Source organism: Suncus etruscus, chromosome 2 (genome assembly GCF_024139225.1).
Source record: "Suncus etruscus isolate mSunEtr1 chromosome 2, mSunEtr1.pri.cur, whole genome shotgun sequence".
Classification (NCBI taxonomy): domain Eukaryota; kingdom Metazoa; phylum Chordata; class Mammalia; order Eulipotyphla; family Soricidae; genus Suncus; species Suncus etruscus.
Genome location: NC_064849.1, coordinates 88,484,252 through 88,507,636, shown reverse-complemented (window position 1 = coordinate 88,507,636; position 23,385 = coordinate 88,484,252). Strand labels below are relative to the sequence as shown.

The following is a 23,385-nucleotide window of genomic DNA, read 5'->3' as shown; positions in this document are numbered from 1 at the left end:
GCCCTCCTCTCTTTCGTCTCTGGATATTATTATCAAATTATTTTTATATCCCACAAATGAGTGTTATCATTCTATGCATATCACTCTCCCTATGACTCATTTAACTGAGTATAATTCTCTCCATATAAAAGGACCAACAGACTGTAGACCATACACTGCTATATGCCATATATGAGTGAGTGCACCTTTCAAGCATCCTGAATCTCATCTGTAAAAATGGATTTATGGTTGGCTGTTTTAAGCTGAGTGAGGGTTCACTGAGAAACTGTCTATGCAAAATTGGTCCAGGTTCCTTGTCAGTTGGCTGACACCTAATATCTATTAAGTCTTGTCACTTAAATGGTAACTTTTAATCAACAATTTGCTTTTTTTGTTGATTCCTTAGTAGTCTGCTTTAGTGCTTATGTGGCCTTCATAAACTTAATATAGACTATAGAAGAAATACTTATTGGTTACACTTCAAATTTAAACTAAACAGGCAAATATTATAATTATAAATCCATGTATTCTAAATCCTAAGTGAAAACTCTTTGTGAGAGTTAATATCATATAAGAAATGGTCAATTAAACCAATAGAGAATGTGGCCACAGGAAAGGTGCCCAAAAAAAGGTAGGAGGAGGAGTTGGAATGAAAAAGTATAAAATCAGGACTTTAAGGGTATCTATCATTCCAACTATAGGACTTTAGAGGCATTATATGTTTAGACATTATTTCCCCATAGATTTGTGTCAGTTTTATTTTATTTTATTTTATTTTATTTTTGTTTGTTTGTTTGGACCACACCCCGTGAAGCTCAGGGGTTACCCCTGGCTATTCACTCAGAAATTACTCCTGGCTTGGAGGACCATATGGAATGTTGGGGGATCAAACTGCAGTTCATCCTAGGCTAGCATAGGCAAGGCAGACACTTTACTGCTCCAGACCACTGCTCTGGCCCACTGCTCCGGCTCCTTGGGATTTTTTGTTTGTTTGTTTTGCTTGTTTTTAGTTTTTTGTTTTGTTTTGTTTTGGCCACACCAGGTGACACTCGGGGGTTATTCCTGGCTATGCGCTCAAAAATTGCTCCTGGTTTAGGGGATCATATGGGACACTGGGGGATCAAACCACAGCCCGTCCTAGATCAGCTGCATGCAGGGCAAACGTCCTACCGCTGTGCCACCACCATGGCCCCTAGATTTTTGTGTCTTATGAAATTTAATAAATACTTGCACAAGGCTGAGTCACTGACTCTGGTTCCACCAACACCAGATATGTTCCCCAGAGTATCGGGAATGATCCCGGAACACAGAGCTAGGCGTAAACCAGGATTAAAAGTGCATGGTGTGGTCCAAAAAGTAGCCAAAAAAAGAAATTCAACAAATCCTATAAAATGTGTGTGTGTGTGTGTGTGTGTGTGTGTGTGTGTGTGTGTGTGTGTGTTAGGTGGTGCTGGAAATCAAACCAAGAGTTTCAGATGCAAGACAAGTATTGTTACAATTGATCTACATAGCTGAACATAGATAATATATTTTAACATTTCAGGAAACATTTGAATAATGTCATGTTCAACTTCTTTTAAAACTAAAGTTCACAGTGAGCTAGGATGATAATACACTGAAATGCCTTGCCTTTGGCCAACCCTGGTTGGATCTCTGGCAGCTCATATGGTCTTAACTTTCACCAGGATTGATCCCTGAGCACAGAGTCAGGAATAAACTCTGATTAGCACCAAATATAACCCTCAGAAGTAAAAAAAACAACAACAAATTTTAATTCACAATGATGTGTGAGAGAAGAGAAAAATGAGAATGCTAGAAAATATTAAACAATGGGCACTGGGGTCCTTTTAGAGAATTAAATATTCAGAAACTGTGGGTAATTTTTGCATGAAAAACAAAAAACAAAAACAGTTTATTTTTTTGCCAGTTTGAGAACTCTTGGCTGAGACCTTTGAAAGAAAGATTGCTGTGTTCCAATAAGCAGTACTAGGTAGTACTAGTATCTTCCTCCTTTAGATAAAAACACATGTTTTTAATGCTGAACTTCTAAGAAATACAGACAGCTCAACTTTTTCTGGGTACAGAAGCCTTGCTGAAGATACGTTTATGACTAACCTCTTTCTTGCTAGAAAGTACAGCCTTTACTTTGGGGGCCAGGCAGTCCCCTCCACACAAAACAAAGCAAAACAAAACTTCCTTGTTTGGGGTGTTCATTCCAAAGCTTCAAGTTCTACCTTAAATATGTCTAGGTAACAGGAAGCCCAATTCATATCTCTGAGTTGTTAACACCTTAAACAGCGTATAAGGAAATTCTTGTAGACAGATGAAAACAATCCTTTGATCAATGACAGTGCAAGAGTATGCTACCAAAATTTCTAAGTTTCAAATTCAATATGTTGAGGACTGCCTGAACATAAGCTGGGATTCAAGAACTTTCTCCAGCTTCAGCCAGGGTTGGTTTAGACTGAACTGCTACAGCCTGTGTCTCCTTATAAGTATCTTGGGCTTAGGGGAAGGTAGGAGCCACTTTCTCCTACCTTCTACTTTCTACTACTTTCTCCTGCTTTCATCCTACTTTCTCCTATCCAGCAGAAGACAAGATTTCCAGTTTCTGGTGGATGTTGTTATTGTTTGTTTGTTTGTATTCACTTCACATAGAACACTTTCTGTCAGTATCTCTTGCCTGAAAGCATTCCTTTAAGATTTTTAGGATGTATCTTTTGGTATTGAATTCTTTCCATTTTACATGGTGAAAATGATCCTTTATTTTGCCCTCACTTAGGAAATACTTTGGTACCCTTCTCTCACTCTTGTCATTTATGATAAAAAAACTAGTTTCTATTATTGTTTTTGCACATAGTGTTTCTTTTTCTTCTCTGCTTTACTTTATGACATGCTGAAGAATCTACTTCTTTTTAGAGGCAATTAATTCTCCTCTTTCCTATGCTTCAGCCTCACTGAGCTTCAAAGATATGAGCATTTGTTTTGTATATAATATGAAGACTGTCCATCTATATTCATGACAATATTCTTCTCTTTTAGTTTCAGGTATTACAATTAAATGTTTACTAAGCCACTAGTATTTGTACCACAGCTACTCCATGCATTTCCCCTTTTTAAATTTCCTTTTCCTCCGTATTCAAGTTTGGATGAATACCATGGATACCTTCACATTAGCTAACATTTTCTTCTATGATGTCTCATCTCTCCTTGTCATCCAGACTATTTTTATCTCAGATACTGATGAATAACATCTCTGAAAGTATGACTTAGGTCTTTTTTTATAGCTTCCATGCCTCTGTATTTGTGAACATATGGAACACACATATTTGACAATGTTTTAATGTCTTGAGAGCTAATTCCAACATCTGTGTCACTTTCATCTGATTGATTTCTCTCCTCAATCTGGGACCTATTTCTGTGCTCCTGCCTAGACAGTGGTCTTTGAACACAGAGCAATTCCAATTTTGTCTGACTGTATTCTGATTACTGGCAGCTCTCAACAAGTATTTTGTGTTCTAGTCTCAGGTAGTTACCTGGAAACAATTTGAAACATGGAATTACATATATGTTGAGAATTCAGCATTGCATTCTCTTCCTATCTATACCTAATTTTAAAAATTGGTTTAGGGGTCATATCTGGTAATACTAAGGGACAGAATACCTGGGGTGTCAGGGATTGATTCCAAGTTAATAGTGTTAAAAGCAAGTGTTTTACCAGCTATAGTATCTCGCTGGCCCCTATAGCTTGTTTTTGTAGTTGTTTTGGGACCACACTCCACTGTGCAAGGAGTCACTCCTGGCTCTGCACTCAAGAATCATTCTGGTGGTGCTTGAGGGACCATATAGAATATTAGATTGAATCTAGGTCAGTCATGTGCCAGGCATGCACTTTACCTGCTGTACCTCCAGCCAATGCAATTTTTTGTTTTTTCCTTAATCTTATCATTTTTAATTTTTTATTATTTATTTAAAAAGTGTAAATTAAGGTTGCTCATAATACAGCTGTTTGTTTTCCCCACAGACACAAAGTTGTTCATGATTGAGTTTAGGTCATATAATGCACAACACACTTCACCAGTGCACATTTCCCACCACCAATATCTCCCTTTACTTTCCCTTCTGGCCTCCCCCTTGCCTGTCTATAGGGCAGACTTTTCTCTTTCACTCTCTTTTTCTCTCTCTCACACTCCCACTTCCTATCATCACCCACCCCTTTTAGAAAGTGTGGTTTGCAATATTGTTCCTGAAGGTTTATCATGCCCATCATTTTATCTGCTTTCAGCATCCAGTTCTTGTCCAGAGTAATCACCACCTCATTTGACTCTTCGATGCTTATTCCTCAATGCACTACTAAGGCGTTTCTCAGACATGTTGTCCAGGATGAGCATCAGGGACTCCATCTCTTTAAATGGATCTTCCCTGGTCCCTGGATTTTCTTATACAGGGAGCTGATTAGTTCTCTGACAGAAAATCCAGGTACTGATCCTCTTGCAACATCTTTTCTTCTTTTGATTCTGGGAATCACAGGGACATTTACGTCTCATAGCTCTTAGCTCTCAGTGCTATTTCCTCAATAAACAGGCCTTTGTACTCTATCTGGATCCCTCCTCTTGCCCCTCACTGTGTTAGGCAAAGCCTCTGGATTTGGGCTGGCTGGAACAATGGAAGACTCACTATGTTTGCATTCTTTCTTTTAGGAAACTAGGAACAAAACTTTTGCTCAACCTGAAGGTCAGTGTCTATACAGCTGCTGGGAATTATTTTCATCTGCATAGTTAGTGGTTAGTGGTGGTATCTAAAAAAGTAGAGATTCGCTAATCTTTTGCTATCTCGGGTCTTCACTAACAGCAAAGACTTTTGGACATAACATCATTATCTCCCTTTCATACCTGATTGACAAATACATATTTTTGTCATAGTTAAAAATTCACTTTTAGTGACAAATATTTGGTGCTGGGTCACAAAATTTATTAACAGTGAGCGATAGATGGAGACAAATGAAGATTGGGTTAGAGGTTTCAAAAGGACAGCAGAAGATGTCAAGGGAATTTTGGGAGTGCAGCAACTGCATATCAATACTGTAAATGTAAACTAAAAACTATTTTAGGGCTAGAGACACAGAACTATAATTAACAATTTTAAATAAATAAAATGTATTAAATTTTGTAATTATTTATAACTACTATCTAGATAGCTGCTTATATTTTTAGAGTGCTGTTCATTATTTTGATTTTAATAATAGAGACAAAGAGAGAGCTATTGCTTTCTTTCATTTGTGCGATTACTACTCCATGAAATTGACTCTGTCTTTTTTAAGGAAACAGAATCAAACTGTAGTGTTGCCTCTTGAAAACAATGACATTTACCTTGTCACTGGAATTTATGAAACTAGGTGAATTCATTCAACAATTCAAAAGAAAAAAAAAACTTCTGTGCTTTCTAAGGAAAAGGATAAATGTCAGGGTCTTTAAGAAGAATCTAAGTTTCTAATTTTCATTAAAATCTTATCGAGTAAAAAACATGATTATTAAATGGGAGGATAAAATTGTTTTATTGTGTGTTAACTATAGTCCCACTAATTTCTGGAAAGCACAGAAATCAGAAACATTTCGGTGAAATTTCTACTGAAAAGAGCTTCGTAAGAGCAAAGTTGGACTCTAGGTATATCTGACCAGAAGTATCTGCCTTGAGCAAAGAGCTTTTTGAACATCATTAACTTGTGTATACCTCAGCATGCTGCTTCCTAGGTCCTGTTTTTCCTCTCATATGGCAGAAATATCAAAGTCATTAAATGGAAACTTGGTGAAGAATTCTGTCATCAAAAGTAGAAAAGGTGGTGCAGAGAGATGCTCAATGGGGTGGGGAGCAAGTTTTGTCTGCAGTTAATCTGGGTTTGACCTCTAATCTTCATGGTTCCTAATGCACCACCAGAAGCAACCCTTGAACCTCTCTGAGTGTAGCCCAGAAACAAAAAATCTAAATAAACCTCAAGGCAAGAAAGAGGATGATATCAAGGATGGTGCCTGATAAAATGTAGAGAAGAGTTAAAAGTACTGCTTAAAACTGGGTAGACTAAACTTTCTCAATTCTTTGAAAGAATTCACTTAGAATCATGACAGACCACTGATGCCAGAGACATGAGATCACGATAGGCTCTGATGCTTATTTTATTCCCCAAGTTATGATTTAAATAATATTTTTTATGAGAGGAGGGCTGGAAGCTACAGCCCACTTCATGATCCTCACCACAAAGAGTGATGAGTTTAGTTAGAGAAATAAATACATTGAGAACTATCCTAACAATGAGAATGTATGAGGGAAATAGAAAGCCTGTCTAGAATACAGGTGGGGGCAGGGTGGGGAAGAGGGATATTTGGGAAATTGGTGGTGGGAATGTTGCACTGGTGATGGGGAGGTGTCCTTTTATATGACTGAAACCCAACCACAATTATGTTTGTGACCAAGGTATTTAAATAACATTTTATTTAAATAAATAAATAGCCTTTTTTTTTTTAAATAAATACTGAAATGCCAGGGGTTCATTCAATACCAGCTCTTAATACCAGGTTCTGAAATGCTGTACTTACTGTTTTTCCAATCCTGTCATATCCCTTCTTAGGCCAACCCAATGATCTAAAGGCCCATTATGAAAAAGTGCTCATCATCACTCATGATTAGAAAGTAAAATCCAAACAGCACTGTCCAGCATTTCACACCTGTGAAAAATGACTCATTAACAAAAAGTTTGAAGATGGCTGGTGTTGGTGAGGGTGTGGCAAGAAAGGAAATTCATCTACTGGTGGTTGAATGTCATTTGGTGCAGCCTGTATGGCAAGCAATATGGATGGAAAGCCTTCCAAAAATAGGAGTAGAACTACTGAACCATATTGGCCAGTGATACCATTTCTTAGCCTCTATGACAAAAACACAAACATTTTAATTTAAAAGGAAAAAATATAATAGAATAGTGATTGTTGGAGGTTAGGTGGGGGGAAGATGGGGAGTTTGTTGAGGAGATGCCAAGTTTTAGTTATACAAAATGAACAAGTTCTAGGAATCTGCTAAACAAAATAGAGTTCCCAGAGTTAATGATAACTCCTTAAAACTGGAAAAGAGCTTGTATTACGACAAATGACATGTGATAAGTTTGTGCCTTCATGGCATTGGTGAAGGGAAGGTCACAGTGGGAGTGGTGGGATCAATGTTTGAACAATTAATGCTAGAAATGATTGTATTATGAAACACTTGTTAAATCGTTGTGTTTAATAAACATTTTATTTTATTTTTGGTGTTGGGGCCACACCTGGTGACTCTCAGGGGTTACTCTTGGCCATGCACTCAGAAATCACTCCTGGCTTGGGGGACCATATGGGACACCGGGGTATCGAACCGCGGTGATCCTAGGTCAGTGGCATGCAAGGCAAACACCCTACAGCTGAATCACCACTTTGGTCCCTATAATAAACATTTTAATGGAAAAGAATATTTCATATTAGGGTCTTATCACCAAACCTCAAAACAGAGTAAAGCAAACAAAAAAGAGGTGAAGAATGTGTTAACTATATAGGCTGCTGGCATGATATCATGGGTTAATGTTTACCCAACAGTGTACATTCTGTGCAGTCAATATCTGTCCATTAACTATCCCAAGAATGTTGCTAGAATATAAAAATATGAGAGATACTGTCCCAAGAAATGGATTTCATGAGAATGAAGGAGTAGGTATATTAAAGAGCAGAATTTAAGTAGAGGAAGTTGTAAAAAGAAAACAGAGTCAGCCTAAATCTCTCCATGGGGGGTGAACATGATCTAATTCATAATCTCATAAAAATTCATTAAAGCAGCATATGTCTGATATGATGCTGAGGTCATTAAAATGTATTAAGATCTAGACTTAACTGGTTTTCCTCTGAAAATAGCATATCATTGAGTCACATATTAACTAGGGTTGCTATTTAAAAATTATCAAGTAGTTTCATAACTTTTTCCTAAAGAGCCTAAATTAATAATTAATTTCACTTAATTAAATGGAGTTTATGAAATGGTTTTAAATGGATGGAAGTAGGTAAAGTTTCTTAAGGAGTTTTAGCTTGCTTGTAGAAAAATTGAAATAAGAAAAAACATACTCGTGATTTCATTAATTTCTTCAATAAATATTTTATTCAGCATTGTTGTAAAGAATAATTAGGATTGTTCAAGTTAGATTTGAGAAATTGGAAAATGGTAGACTGCATAATTAAGTTCCTTTAGTATCTCACTGGTCACATCTCTACTTCTCAAGAATATATGCTATTATTCCTTGTGGTCCAACAATTATCAGAAGTCACCTTTATTTTCTTTGAATTTTATTAGGGTTATATGTTGAAGTGTTTATAGTCTTCCAGTACTGTGGATTTTAAAAGAAGGCCCTCAATCTTTAGTCACTGATTTATATATGATCATATCCAACACATAAATGTAGCTAAGTGTTGCAAGTCAGCCCCTGAAAAGGTTGACTGATGGAGGGATGGAGGATGAGGTCTTTCCCCTTCAGCTCGGAGCACGCGTCTGCCACCCTGTCTAGCCGACAGTTTTGAGGTGAAAGGGCAGGTAAACAGCTCGCAGACAGTCAGGCTAGTGGCAATATTAGCTTCATTCGGTGGACAAGACTGAAGTCCAAAGACTCAGCCTCAGTTCCAGCAAAAAGCCTCTCGCCTTCCACAGACCCTTGTTTTTATCCCCCAGTACCACCAAATGGTGGGAACAGATACCAACCAATGGTGGAAGCAGAATCAGGTACTACCCTAGGGTGGGGGCAGAAGGCCAGGTCACACCCTAGGGTAGGGCACAATCACCAATCAGGTTAGGGTCAGTAACATAATAATCCCCTAAAATATTTACATACACAACAGCTAAGTATATGTGATTGAAGATAAGAATGTGGAAATGCCTTTCTGGGTTTCCAGTCTCTTGGGAGGAAGAAAAGGGTCAAGTCGTTATGTGATCATATCTTCATAGAAGGCATTCATTTTATGATTATAAGTAAATATAGGATTTAAGAAAATTAGTAGTTCTATTACATGCCTTCACCATCAAACAATTCTCTCAATTCAGTTCTCTATGGAACTGTGAGCTAAAAATGGACAACACTTACTTGAAAGAGATGTTACATAATAAATATAGTCATACAGACAGACACTAATTAGAGAGAAAATAATTTAAGAAAAGAAATTTTAAAAGAAATATGCCATGTAGATGTTTTTATATAATCAAGTATAAAATACAAGTAATCATCTACTTATATGACTATATAGTATTAACTTTCTAAATTTCTCGCTATATAAGGGGAAAGAAATGCCATGTCACATCAATGCCAGAGCTCACATTTACTATGAAGTTGTTGTAAAATAAATGACACAGACACACATATAAGTGGATCAAAGATGTGTTTATCTAAAAAAGGTCCTCTTCTTTAGAACCTCAATATTTGGAACCCCATTTTCTGATCTGTATTTCCAATTTTCATCTCTTAACTTTCTATTATAGTATTCCTTGAATTTTCCATAATAGACATCATCAATAGACTTCCCACCACAGAAAATACCCAATCTACGAGTTGTATACAAGGGGAACCTATTACACTAGCAGTCCAGTGGGCAAAGAGGGAAAATGGAATGCATGCTGGGAACAGAGATGAAGGGAGACTTGAAATTACAAGAACTTGTAATTCACATTGGTCATAATAAAAATTTAAATAAATTCCATTGAAACTGGTGATATTGGTTGTAGTAAATATGCACTGGTGAAAATGTTAGACACTGCATAACTGAAATTCAATCATGATCAACTTAGTAACTGTGAAAAGTACCCCAACTGTATTCTGAACAAAAACCTTGTAATCATAGTGTTTAAGTAAAGTAAAATAGGTTTAAGAAAAAAATTCTGAATTTGTATAATCTTTGTTCAGGATGATTAAATACAAAAAACCCTATCCCTTTCATAACCATCAAAGAGCAATTTCTTCTGGAATCTTCTAGACTTCTCTGAACTGGTCTCTTTTTTTAGGTGCCAACCTCTGGTTTCCCTTGCTCTCTTGCTGTGCATTTTCTCTGAACTCATCTATGTGCAATCCTTCCTCTTCCTTACAGCCACAATATTCATTTGTAGGCTTGGCTTCTTTTCAAGTGAGAAATGTTGATGTTCTAGAGAAAAAAAAGGGTGAACAGGAGATAGTGTTTTAAAGACTTTGGATGATTCAGAGATCCTACTCTCACTTAGTTACATATACAAGGAGAATGTTCTAGCTGGGAAATAGTTTTCTCTGTTTTAATATTCCAACAACTTTATATTCTGTCTTCCAGTGATGTTTCTGAGGAGTGAGAAACTTAATGGATTTATATTATGTTGCTGAAATATGATTGATTTTCATGGGAGAGGGTAGGTATGTTTTATTTCTCTTGATCTTAGACTTTCATAATGCTACTATGAGATGGCTTAACAAATTTCTACTGTAGGCATTTCCTGGAATTTTTTATTGAGAAAGAAGTTTTTGGATAATGTACCAGAAAATTTTATTAAAAATAGTATTTTTCTCTCCTTTGTTTTTATTTATTATTTCTTTGTTACTACAAAGTACTATGCTTAACTCATCAACTAGATGTTAAAATCAAACTCAGTTTCCTAGGTTTCTTCTGTAGAACTTGGTCTCTTCTAGCTTTCCATTTTATCTTTTGCCTCTTCTTTCTAGAAAGTCACATAAATTGAATTGTATCTGTCTGTTCACTGTATTTTCAATTTCTAAGGTCTGGTTTATTTCATAACTATTCTCTTCAGAATATGGTACTAAGCTCGCTGATCCTCTCTTCTTCTTCTTAAAGCTGTTGATACTGTATTTCCTCCTCTCTGCCTAGTTTCTACTTCACAATGACTTTTCTCTTTGGCTCAGAATGTGCCTTTCATGTGGGAAATTTTTGAATGCATGTCAGGCTGCCTGGCTGGCACTTCACTCTTATGTGAATAAAGTCTAGAGAGCAATCTCAATCTTAGTAGCAATGGAGTTTTTCTGCTGTGTTCTTCCAGTGGGAATTGCTGGGTGCATCCATGCAAAACTCTCAGGGAAGAATCCCCTAAACTCTAGCTTGAAGTATAAACATGTGGCTGACACTATTCCTACCACTATGAAGGGTGACGCTTTGGTGACAAGTGGTGAGGAAGGGATTTATATGTAGACAGTAGAATTTCACTGATTCCTACACTCATCTTTCCAGAGCTCAATTTTTCCTACTCTTCCTTGTGGTCTCTCATCGGGAAATTAATTGTTGACCCTCCAGAGAATAATAAACCCTTCCTCTTTGCCATGGGGCATAGGTGATGAGAACAGTGTCCATCGAGCTGTGTACAATGAGATCTTCAATCTGGAGGCTGACTTGGTTTTTCATAACATTCAGCTTATATCCCATCTGGAGTTACACTTCATTATCCATGCTACAGGGCCTACAAAGCTTTGGAAGGATTTCTTATAAGCTGGCTTCTAATTTTATGTCTTTGCCAGCTTTCAACTTTCAGTTTCTTGGATCTGATGATTCATTTACCACGTTGTCTCTCTATATGAGAAATGTATCAACTGTATCGTATTTCATCAGTTCTAAGATACTTATTTAACAGCTTAATATATGCCTTTTGGAATGGGAGCTTTAACGCTGATAGTATAAGATGATCTGAATAGAGGTTCTACTGTCTCTTCAGAGTAGAGGAATTCATTCTACCAAGTGAAAGTCCCTCTAACTGAAGTACAGTCCTTTATTAACCCATTTTTTACATTTACAGGATTATATTTTTAAAAAGTTCTCAGCTTGGGCTGGAGATAAGGGTTAAGGTGTGCCTGTTTTTGTATACAGCTAACCCTGGTTTAAACTCTACCGCCATATAATAATCCCAAAGAAACACTGAGAATGACCCACTAACACAGAGTTGGGGGTGGCCTCTGAGCCAGCAGTGAGCACTGCTGTCTGTAGTTTATTAAATCCTCTCACAACAAAAGAAAATTTCTTATGGTCATTTTCATGAGAAAGGGAAAGCATAAGGATTTAACCACCTTCTATATTTGGAGACCAGATAATTTCCTGAAAGCATCCAGACATTTCAGAGCAAGGAGTTCAGAACAGAGTGGAAGTTTCTAAAACAAACCAACTCCAGAAAACCAAACATACACAGGTTGGCCCTCTGACTTCCTCTCCAAGTATAAACCATATCATACACTAACATGCTGATTTTAGTTTACATTTAATAGCTTTGAAAAGTGTCTGTATCCTAATACTTTAAGATTTCACCAACTTTTCTGGACCCCCCTATATTTTTGGATTTGAGTTCATACTCAATTTACTTTAAACACATCTGTGATATAGTACCAAAGCTGACAACTCTTTTCTCTAAGACTTGGGCCTTCATAGAATTATGTTATCAACTCAGGCTTTTTGAGAACTGATGCACTTATTTCCTTCTTCTAACATTTCTGACTTGGTTGGAGTTGGTGAATCTGAGAGCCTCAAAACACAGGAGGGTTGGTGACTCTGAAGACCTCCCACCTAATATCCATGTCTTAGACCCTGACCCCTTCCCTTCCTCTTCCAACTTATTGCTAAGTTGCCAGATGCTCAGATCACTGTCTACAGAGCCTTTCTATGATTTCCACTTCTTCTAAATTTTGTCCATCCTGCATGCAGATTAGACATGGATCCCAGAAGCCACATAATCAAAGTGATAATTAGAAACATCAATAATGTGTAGCTGAAGCTGTAGTACAGTGGGTAGAGCATTTGCCTTGGATGTGGCCAACCCAGGTTCAATCCCTGAAATCCCAAATGGTTCCCTGGGCACAACAAGAAATCTCCCCCAAGTGCAGAATCAGGAGTAACCCCTGAGCACTGCTGGGTGTGCCCCTTCCCTCCAAAAAGAGAAAGATCTGAAATATTCTGTAAAAGAGGCAAAGTGTCACTCATTTAAATTTCTTATTGTCAAGTATTCTGACAACAAGGTAGGCAGTGGGAGGCCTCTGTTCTCAGACTGTGGGAGTCTTTTATGTAGATGAATTTTTCCTCCCAGTCCCCATTATCTCTGTACCATCATAGATAGATCCTGAATTGGAAGCCTGGGTATGGGTAGTATTTTCCTCTCTCATCCCTCCAACTTCCCACTTCCTATAAGTGAGGTGACTTCACAGTCCCACATTCTTAGAGATATTTTATTTCTACTCCACTGAGTCTGGAGGAAAAGCTAAATCTAAGGGAGTAAAGTACAAGAGACAGTAACAATAGGAAACCCATAGCCAGGCATCTGGCAAGTGTGAAAAGAAGGCATGCTGTGGAGGTAGCATGAAAAAAAATCAAAGTCAAGTGTCAGGCGATGTAGCCCTCATTGGGAAGTCAAAAACCATGGCAAAGAGCTGTCGGCAAAAGTTTCCAGAGCTGACAGATTCATGTTTTTATCTACTGCAGGGCCACATTGGGTCACCGAGCAAAACAGCAGATGACAGCAATCAGCAGCTTGGAGTGGAAGTAGAGGCACCTTTCCAGAACAATATCCATAGAACAAAAATATAACAAATTGCCTCTTTCTGTCAAACTCCTGTATTTCACAGGGTTCCACCCACTCTGCTCTGACTGTCCTCTGAATCTGCCAAATGTCTTGCAGAACATTTGGCCTCATTTTATTAATTCATTCTGATGATGATAGGACTCTATGAATGAAATAAAGGAGATCACACCACCTGAAAGTTTAGATGATGTCATCTTCTTCTGAAGAGGATTAAAAAGTTACTTATTACCATATTGATCCCTCTTTAACTATCAATAATAATATCAAGGTCTTTTTTGTTAGATACCTGTTGTAATCAAAAATAAAGATGTTTAGATGGCTTGTACATGCAGTGGAAAAAGTTTACATAAGTCAATTTTTTAAACCTATACCTGTGGGGGATGACTATTCTATTCCTACAAAGCAAAATATTAAAAATTAAAGTTAGAATGTTGAGATTAAAATTGGTTATCATCTATCATAACTTGCTATGTACTTTATATTTATTATATATGTTGTTTACATGGCTAATAACAGACAGTTAATAATTTTTTTCTCTTTATATTTTGATGTTTGTATTACACCTGGTAGTGATCAGGGGCTACTCCTGGTTCTTTGCTTAATGATTATTGAGAATCATTGATTACTGGGAATTCCTGACAGAGCAGAAGAACCATAAATAGTTCTGGGGATCACACCAACACTGTACACAAGGCAAGTGTTTAACTTCTCCATTATTTCTCCAGATCTAAGATTATTTTTTAAATCAGACATATCACACATTGTTTGATATAAATAGTCCCCAAATATTAGTTGGAAATGAATTAAATAACTTTATTCAGAATCTACTGCTCTATTTTATTTTAACTATTTTGATTTTATAAACCTAGAGATACATCCAAAATAATGCCCCTAATTTCTTTAATAAACATGACTATCTCATTTAGGTTCTTTAAGCTTTTTTTTCCATCTTAAAATGAAATATTACCCTATGTCAAAACATAGGCAATATCCTAATCATTCAACTAATTAACTTTAGACTATCACCAAAATAATTAATGGTCTTCATTTTTGAGAGGCCCATTGCTAATCTATATAACATTTAATGGGGGAAATAAGCATGGAGGAGAGTCATTCTCCAACATACATTTCTCATGTTTTTACTGTTGTAGAGAAAGAAATTTTCCAATATTTCAAAGGTAGAAGAGTGGGTTCCAGAAATTCAGCTAAGAAGTGTGACTTGCATTCATTCCCTCCAATAAATAGTGCCTCTGTCCACTTTTCCAAATTCATGCTCTTCTTCCCACTCTTTCTATTCCACATGCATAAGGAAAATGGCCCTGCCTTACAAATTTTATGGTGAAAGACTTTAACAAACATGGTCTTCTTTTATGACCTTCTCTTCTGTATTAAAACACTTTGGACTTTATCCTTACACTACTTTTTATGAGAAGCAATGGCCCAATTCCCTTAGCATTGACAGAGCTCTATTACAGGTCTGCTTTCTCTACTAGATCATTTATAATCTGATGATAGAGACCAGGTCATTCCATAACCTTCTCAGCAAGAAGAGGAGTCACAATGAATGATTAATAGTTAGTCGATGAAAGGATGACTTAGTACATGACTTTGAAAAACAATGTCTAGATGAATATAGCAACGTGTTCAACAGTGTGTATGCACAGAACAAATTGAGTCCTTTATGCTTACAACATGTAAAAGATGAGATGCCAAAGAACAAATATGATTTTTTAAAAAAGATAGTTGGTGCCTTCTCACTCTCTGGTTCTCTCTCTCCAGTTCTTATTCTCAATCTAGATGTTTTTTTTCTCTCTCTCATTTGGTAAAACTGCTTTGAATTCTACTAGGAAATTGTTGGTATAATTCTATTTGAGACTGAGACAAAAGGTCAATGTTTATCTGTCATCATTCAATGTTCATTGTTAAAATTTAAATAGCTCAAAATATTTCTGTTAGTGGAATAAAGGTCTCTGCTGGTCAAACACCAGCATTCTGTCAAACATTTTCCTTCCTTTCCTATTCTTTTGCTTCCAACTCTTCTCCATTTCCTGTGGAGAGACTTTTCCTCTCTGAAACTACCAGTGATCTAGAGAATTTACTAAGCTGATTTCTTAAATTTTTCCCAAAACAATCTTAAACATACTCATAACTTCAACCATCACTGCTCAATGTATCTTCAGTGTCCACTGCAATTTTTTCAAAAAGCAACAAAGATTCCTGTTTCAAACTGAAACCACAGCATCCAACCTATAAATCTGGTCTCCCTTTGTTTTCTTAGCTCAGTAAATTGCATCATTATTCACCCAAGATGACTAATTCCCAAACCCATGTATTATTCCATATTTCACTCTTTTTAAAGAGAGAAAACATACCACTAACTACCACCTACTCTGCTTTTATAATGTGTCCATCATCTGCACTGACAGCATGAAGAGTTTAGTCACTCTATCATGCACTGAAACCTGAACTCATTCTAAGCAGAACAATACTTCTGTAAACAATTTTTGTTATTTTATCTATAATGTGACCAAATCTTTTGTTTTGTTTTGTTTTGTGACCATACCTGGTGGTACTCAGGGGTTAATTCTGGCTCTGAGCTCAGAAATCACTTCTGGCAGGCTTAGGGCACCCTTTGGGATGCTAGGGTTCAACCAGTTTGCCAGGTAAAAGGCAAATGCCCTACTCATAGTGCTATCATTCTGGCCCCCAACGTTATCTTTTTAAAATGAACATATGCTAGTCAGTTATTCATCTCTCTATTTTTAATAGTCAAGAGACATAACTGTTCCAGGGAGAACACCCGCTTAAAAAAGCAAGTCTTATTCACATTGTCAGAACAGAAAACTTTCAGATCTTTAAAAATTATAACCTTCATATTCATTGGTTCAACAGTTCCTAACATTAAATATTCCTGTCTACAACATCTTTCACCTTGATAATAATTTGAGCAATTGTTGTTAAGCAAATCTCAAAATAGGTGGCTCTTAATTTATATTTTTCCTTTGTTTATAAAAATGTTTGCCCTTTGTATCATAAGTTATTAACCTGAACTAATGACATAACCTAAAACAATTAAACAGTCATATAATCTTCCCTAATTTTGCATTTATTATAACTCAACAATTAAGTAATGTACTAATTACAATCTAATTACTTCTACCTTCAAAGAAATGCTTTCTTGATTATTAAAAAACCAGATAATATAATAATTTCATAGTGAGGAAACACATTTCCCGCCTTTGGTAAATCTTGATGACAAGAAGAACTTAAAACCATATTTAAAAAAAAACCACAAATATTGGACCAGAAAGTACAAGAGGTAAGGTACTGGCCTTGTACTTGCATGTAGTCAACCCTGATTCATATTTGATCCCTGGTACCATCTATTGCACCCCAACATATCAGTGGGTCCCTCCTCAGCACAATGTTAGGAGCAGACCTTGAGCAGTGCTGAGTTAGTTTCAAAAACAGAAGTAATAAACAGCGAAATACCAGTGATATAACTCAGTGGTAGAGCAAATGCTTCATGTGTATGTGAATTTGGGTTCAATTTCCATCACTAAACAGAAACATCAATGCAAATTGGATATTTACAGGTACTTTGATCATTTGAAGGGCAAAATTATACATTTTCCCATGTATTACCATCTAAATACTAGAACTATGGGAATAATGATGTATATAACTATATACATCATAATCATAAATGCTAACACTATAATATAGTACTATTATTACTTGAACTATAAATATAAAATATAAACAGCTTTTTAAAAAAGCATAGAAATAAGCTTGAAATAATAGTACAATATGATCTAGCAAAGTATGTTAAAATGACAGATGATGGAAAGTACATAAGTCAAGGCACAAAACATTTGACTATGTTTTTGAGAAAGTAATGGACTTTTGTTCAACAGGCACTGAAAATAGATACATGTAATAGAAAATTTGTTTCATGTGAAGTACTATTATGTACTTTTCTATCCTTTAAAAAGAAATCTATTGTAAATGTTTGAAGTCATTTATGTCTTATTGACCAACAAATTACTTTTTTTACAACTAAAGCTCTTGAATGTCCATGATTCTTCTACATCTGTAGGAGGATTCTGCCCTGCAAGGATAGGGTGTTTGTCTCTGAATGTCTACTAAATACTGAGTTGATTTTAATTACTTGGGCATAGGGAAGTGATCTTTTGAGGTTAGAAATTAATAGAAGTAGTGCTTGCTTCAGCAGCACATATACTAAAATTGGAACGATACAGAGAAGATTAGCATGCCCCCTGCGCAAGGATGACACGCAAATTCGTGAAGCATTCCATATTAAAAAAAAGAAATTAGTGGCCGGAGAGATAGCATGGAGGTAAGGCGTTTGCCTTTCATGCAGAAAGACGGTGGTTCGAATCTTGGCATCCCATATGGTCCCCCGTGCCTGCCAGGGGCGATTTCTGAGCATAGAGCCAGGAGCAACCCCTGAGCACTGCCGGGTGTGACCCCCCCCAAAAAAGAAAATAAAATAAACTTTTAAAAAAAGAAATTAATAGAAGCAATTTTCATTTATAATCAAGGAAACACTTATTTCTCTTCTGCTTCTTTTATATACATTTTGAGTTGGGGGATGAACCTGGAGGTTTTCAGGAATTACTGCTGGCTCTATGCTCCTAGATCATAGCTGGAGAGGGTTCAAGGAACTATACGTAGTGCTGGGATAGAAATAAGGTTGGCTGTCTTCAAGACAAACACATGACCTACTGTACTATCACTCAAGCTCCAGATTTCTTTATATTATTAATATTTTCCAGAAATATTTTTGTCTTATTCTTCTCCACTCCTATTCCTTATTGCCTCTAGAGAAGTTTTTAATAGCTGCCAAGTGTGAGGGTCTAAGGTTACTAGAAATAGTGAGCAGGTAGAATTGAGTTAGGGTATTTATACCCTCAGATAGTTAAGTAGTATAATGAACTTGCTATTTGAACATCACTGTATCAATATTTTAAATTTTCACTGTATCAGTATTTTAAATTTGATCATCAAATGATGAAGCCAAGTATTTTGGATATAAAATCAAATTTGTTCCTAAAAAGAGGGGAAAATGACACTTAGAAGGCCAAGAGAACACTCCTAGAACATCTATTCATTCAGTTGGCCATAGCACTGTGTTTGGTCAACAGCCTTTCCTGTTCTTGATGAGGTATGTATTATGCAGATACATGCCAACTTTTCGTCTGACACAGAGTTCCTCACATTGTAGGCAATAATATATTCTAAACATGACTAGACAAGATTTTAAAAATCCAAATGGGACAAACAGATCTGGTTTTACTTTCTATGCCTATAATGCTACACATTTGAATAAAAATATTTCATATTAATAGAGCTGCATGCACATTTCTGTGTGATCTACTTCTAAAGAATGGACTAAAACTGCAAATACATTTATTTCTTTCCTTTTTTCTGTTTCCTCTGTTTTGAAATTCATCTGCAAGGCATGAATTAAGGACACTGCAATATATCCACATTTAATCCTGGTAATCAAACAAAAACCTGTAAGATTATCATGTTGACAAATGCACTCCCATCAGAAACATTGATATACATCGGCACAAAATGAACTGTGACCAATAAAATCCTTCCCCAGCCGTCTTCCTACCACATTTCCCCAGTCCTGAGAAGTGCCTTAATGAATGTGCATGATCAAGTTTGCAGGCTTATTTTCAGCCATAAAGAATAGTGTACCAGATGCTCCTGGTACACTGAATTTGTCACACTGAAGACAAGCTAATATCATTATGTGAGACCACAGGGGAAAAAATAAAAGATTCACATTTAATCCATATTAACTACCAGGAGACCCATCAAGGCAGTTGGGCGAGCTCATGATACAGCAGCTTCTAGCAAATTAGCAGCCCATAACAACTTAGTTATAATGAGTTGCGAGATCTTACACCATAAGCTCGACTCCATTAAAGTGAATTCAAGTACATGAATTCATGTACAGAGTATAACCTTAACATCTGTCTGTGCTTAGCCAATATTTTGTTTATGCCTTTTTAGGAACAGCCAAATGATCCTCCTGTCCCCTGGAACCAGGGACTGTAATTTCTACCAACTGTAGTGTTACCTGATAAAGAGGAATAAGGGATCAACATCAGTTTCCCAGGACATCAAACTGAGCTGACTGTGGCAGCTGCTTCTTGCCTATTAGGCCAATTTTCTCCCCATCATTTTTCCTCATTATTCAAGGGCAGAAAGAAATAGCCTGGTCAGAAATTAAGTAGTCAACGAGACACACGCATCCAATAATTATTGCAGAACTTGTATTTGGTTAGGCCAAACGACTTAAATCATATCCTACTAAATTTGGCCTGGGGAACCCATCTCCTTCTTTCATAAACAAAGGTAATTTTTCTGTATAAAAGCAAGACCCATCTGCTCTTCTGTAGTAGTGTGAAATTAGTTAGATATTCAGGAAACAATAAAGCAAATGTGATCGTGATCACAATAATTACTACTTGTTTTACAGGTGCAAAAAGAGGAATAGGTTGTCTCTTTGAACTGGATCCACTAAGTCAGGGGTGGCGAACACGCGGCTCTCGAGCCCCATGCAGCTCCCGGCCAAAATGAATGCGGCTCTTTGCCTCTTATCATTATTTTGTATACTGTGGCTCTTTGCCAGATTTGGATTTTGTTCTGCTGCTTCTGAGGAGGGACCTCTGAAGAGAGATCTCCGAGCGTAGTCCTGCCCCCAGGCTGCGTCCTCCTGTCTCCCATCCCTCGGAAATAACTGCACGGGCCAGCGAGTGGGGGACCCGTGTGTCTCATGTTGGGTCACATCTGGCCGTGAGTTCCTAGTGTGGAGGACGTAGCACACCCTCACCATCACTGCAGGATTTTTACCCTCACTCAAAATGGCAAAATTCAATATGTGTTTAATATATTATTGTTAAAATTAAATGCTTTTGTGTGAGTGTTTGTTGTTTTGGCAGGTCACTGCGTGGTGTGGCTCTCTGACTCTCACAGTTTAAAATTTTGGCTTTTTGTGTTGAACTTGTTCGCCAACCCTGCACTAAGTGAAGGCCAGTTTAAGAGATTTCCATAGAGTTTTGCATGTATGAAAATAAATATTAATATTTGATTCCAGTGTATTAAAGAAAGTGATAATCCTCATGCTCTTTCCAGATTAAACTGTGGATGTATATAAATCATTGGGAAAGTGTTTTGTAAATTCACATCCCTTCTCTTACCTCAGAAATCTGGGCTTGCAGAGTGATCCCTGACCACAGAGCTGGGAGTCTGCCCTGAGCATCTCCCAAAAACAAAAGGAAAAAAAAAAAAAAAAAGGACATGAACAAATTACATTATTAAAGCATGATAGAAGAGATTACTTGGTATATGAAAACCAGACACTCTGTTCTGGGATTTAAATTGGGGCAGTTCAACAGCTTCTTTGGGTTGTCAAGTCTCGTGCTGTTCTGATCACACCCCTGTACTGTACCACATTTAATGCTTACCTGCCCCTTTAATCATAATAGTCAACATTTCATTTATACCCAATGGCAATCAGAGAAGTTTTTGGTACTTAAGAAAAATGACTAGTCTTAAACTTCCATTAGTATAACTTAAGGTTGCATTCACTTACTTCACTTTATTGGAGATGCCTTCTAGGAAATTGAATTTCATGTCAACTAGCAATTTTTTCCCAAAAAGCTGTCAAAAGTTTCCATTTATATTGTACTTCCCTATCAGATACTAGGAACCTAAACATCAAGGTTGCAGTGGACACACATTCCAAATATTTTTTATTTTAGTTTTTGGATCACAACCAGTGATGCTCAGGGGTTACTCCTGGCTGTGCACTCAGAAATTGCTCCTGGCTTGGGGTACATATGGGATGCCAAGGATCAAACCCAGGTTCATCCTGAGCAGCCACGTGCAAGGCAAGTGACCTACAGCTATACTATTTCTCTGGCCCCAACATTCCAAATATTTTTTAAGGTTTTTATTTTTTTTATACTTTTCAGAAGATTACATTCTTTGTTTTGCAACTACATCTAACAATGCTCAGGAGTTGACTTCTGACTCTGCACTCAGCACTTATTCCTGATTGTGTTCAGAAAGGACAATCTGGGGCTACTGGGGATCAACCCTGAGTCAACTGCTTGCAAGGCAAATCCCCTACACATTTTACTATCTCTTAAGCCTTGGACTGGCACAATGGTTTGGTTATGATGTTGAGTGAAAAGTCTTTCTTCTATTGGTGATGATCAGAAACAAGGTACATTCAAACCCACTTCTAACGCATGTTCACTACATCCAAAGTTCACTAAAAGTCTGTGTCTATTTTCTAGTTCTTAGAATGGGCACAATGGAATGTCATTAATGTCTTATCTGCCACTTATGATGCAGAATGTTCGGTATATGCTTATCTGTCAGGTGAAATAGTCACTCACAAATCTATGGGGTTTTTTGGTTTGTTTACTTGCTAGCTTGTTTTACCAGTACTCCCAAGTCTATTGCCAATAAAGACAAGATTTCCTAAGGGCAGATGGCTGAGCTTAAGAAATGTTCTTATTGCTCAGATATCAAGTGTGATGGTGATTTTGATGCTACTTTCCCCAGACAGTGCCCAGGACAGCTCAGAGGGGACCACAGTCAACTATGAAGTAGAATTCACAATACAGGCCCCTGGGGGAAGGGATGTGATGTGAAGATTCATGAAGTAAGTCTTAAAAATGAGATGTTTATGGGATCAGAATAATAATACAATGGGTAGGTGGTTTGCCTTGAATGCACCCAACCTGTGATGGATTCTTGGCATCCCATATGGTCCTCCGAGGCTGCAAGGAGTAATTTCTGAGCACAGAGCAGGAAGTAACCCCTGAGTGCCACCAGGTATGCCCCCCAAAAAAACAAACAGAATGAGATATTTAAAACTTTCTTCTACATGCATGTTTCGGCTCTCATTGTATGGCCATTTGTATCATGATCCAAGGAGCAAATACATGCTGCCTCTCAGTGCTCAGAGGATCTGCGGGCGGAGAGAAACTTGCCCAGCCTTGAGCAGAGAGCCTTGTACTGCAAGCCAGTGGGTGAGACCCTTCCTTTTAGCCAATCCACCCTGCTCTCCAGCTAAATGGTGGCAGGGTCTCCAGAGCCAGCATCCAGAAGCCCCCACAGGATGAAGAGATGACAAAATCCATTCATTTGGAAGGAATCAGGGAGCCAAAGCCTTTAATTTTGCAGTTATGAAAATGGAGGTACAGAGGAATTAAGTGACTAGACTGAGCTGCTTCCAAGTCCCCTGGGGGCAAACTAGAGAAAAGCAAATTGAATGAAATAAAGCTGATACTAAACTGACCTCATGCCCTCCCCCCTGCACTTTCATGAGATGCATTACCCCAGTCCCATCAAGACAGCAAAGGCACCAACTCCAAACCAACAACAGAAAGGAAAGAAAAGGCAGATTTGGGAGAGGGGGCAGTCCCCTCACCTCATCTGGTGGCCCTGCAGTAGCTCAGAGATTTCTTGGGGATTACGTAAGCACTGCTGTAAGTGCTCTGATCTGGGCCCCATTCCTTCATTGCCTGGCTTTAAACCTCCTTAGAATCCTGCCAATAGCACAGAGGTAGGGCATTTGCGTTGCAGGCGACAGACCCAGTACGAACCCAGGATAGTGGACAGTCAATGTTGCTAAAAAATCAATTATACATTCCTAAAAAAAAAAAAAAAAAACTCAACACTAAATTATTATTAATGATCAGGGGTTAATCCTTGCTTTGTGCTCAGGAATCACTCCTAGCAGTGCTCATATAGGATGCGAGGGTAGAACCTGGA

General features: G+C 37.4%; 1 protein-coding gene and 1 non-coding gene across 5 annotated transcripts in view; one reads left to right on the top strand and one right to left on the bottom strand.

Moving 5' to 3' along the window:
- The window catches only part of CTNND2 (catenin delta 2), a 974,640-nt gene that overhangs the window by 611,647 nt on the left and 339,608 nt on the right, over positions 1-23,385 (bottom strand). The window lies entirely within an intron of this gene.
- Positions 17,773-17,879, top strand: LOC126003141 (U6 spliceosomal RNA). Its single transcript, XR_007493680.1, has one exon. It is a non-coding gene; the product is annotated as a U6 spliceosomal RNA (small nuclear RNA).